This window comes from Morone saxatilis, unplaced genomic scaffold (assembly GCF_004916995.1).
Source record: "Morone saxatilis isolate NCDOM2014 unplaced genomic scaffold, NCSU_SB_2.0 Contig3, whole genome shotgun sequence".
Classification (NCBI taxonomy): domain Eukaryota; kingdom Metazoa; phylum Chordata; class Actinopteri; family Moronidae; genus Morone; species Morone saxatilis.
This window is the reverse complement of record NW_023339873.1, coordinates 17,387,451-17,388,682: the sequence shown is the minus strand read 5'-3', so window position 1 is coordinate 17,388,682 and position 1,232 is coordinate 17,387,451. Positions and strand designations below refer to the sequence as shown.

Here is a 1,232-nt window from a genome sequence, read left to right as displayed (position 1 = left end):
TTATTATTACACTGTGTCTCACTGTCTCACACTGTCTCACACTGTCTCTCACTGTCTCTCACTGTCTCACACTGTCTCTCACTGTCTCACACTGTCTCTCACACTGTCTCACTGTCTCTCACTGTGTCTCACACTGTTTCTCACTGTCTCTCGCTGTCTCTCACTGTCACACTGCCTCACACTGTTTCTCGGTGTCTCTCACTGTGTCACACTGTCTCACACTATCTCACACTGTCTCACACTGTCTCACACTGTCTCACACTGTCTCACACTTGGTCACACTATCTGATTGGTTGTTACAGGTACACCTGGTGTTTAGCATTTGCTGCGACTCTCCGGCAGCTGAATGAACTTTCGGTTCAGAGAGAAGAACTTGCTGAAAACCTGAACTCACAGATCGTATGTGAGCTGACACGATACACACAGGAACTGAAGACTGAGAGGAAGACTGTAAGTAAACAAATAAACACACAATAAATTAACTAACAAATAAACATTGAATTAAGCTCATCACAGTTTATATTTTTATTGCAGCATTTTCAAGATGGCCGCCGTGCCCAACAGCACATTGAGGGCTCCTGGAAACAACTGGAGTCTGTAAGTCATCCCTGACCCCCACCCACCAACACTCCTCTCCACCCAACACATCTAACCCCAGAATTAAAATGCAAAAACAAAGTAAAGTTTTGATTTCAATGACCAGTTTAAATGTTTGAAACTTCATGTTTTACACTTCCATGATGTTGTTTTTATTTACTTGCTGTTTACTTGTTCAGAGTAAACGTCGGTTTGAGCGTGACTGTAAGGAGGCGGAGCGAGCTCAACACGTCTCTGACAGAATTGACCTTGACAACAAAACGGATGGAGAGAAGGTGGATAAATATAAATAGTGTACAGTATACAGACATGTGTGTACCTGAGAGTCAGCTGACTCCAGGTGACAATGGATCAACAAGTTTCTTGTGATTTATCAACAATACATCAGAGTTAAATTTATGCTTTGGTTTAAATGTCTGACTCTCTTTTTTTCTCTGTCTGACGGTCTGTCTGTCCCTTAGCGCTGCTCATTGAAGGTAAGGTCCTTTCATTCATCGAATGTAAACTCAATATATTTATTCCGTTTGTTTGCTATATTAACAGTGCATTCTATACTGTACAAACCATGTTTTTATTAAAGGAATAGTTCAGAATATGTCTGTGTGTTCAGTACAGAGTGTGAGACTGAGGATGCG

The 1,232-nt window shown here is 41.6% G+C and overlaps 1 long non-coding RNA gene across 1 annotated transcript; it reads left to right on the top strand.

Annotated features, from left to right (window-relative positions):
• The first annotated feature begins 316 nt into the window (after window positions 1–316).
• LOC118337643 lies at window positions 317–866 on the top strand. The gene is made up of 3 exons (XR_004797162.1): window positions 317–450; window positions 535–597; window positions 777–866. It is a non-coding gene; the product is annotated as an uncharacterized LOC118337643 (long non-coding RNA).
• Window positions 867–1,232: the final 366 nt, after the last annotated feature.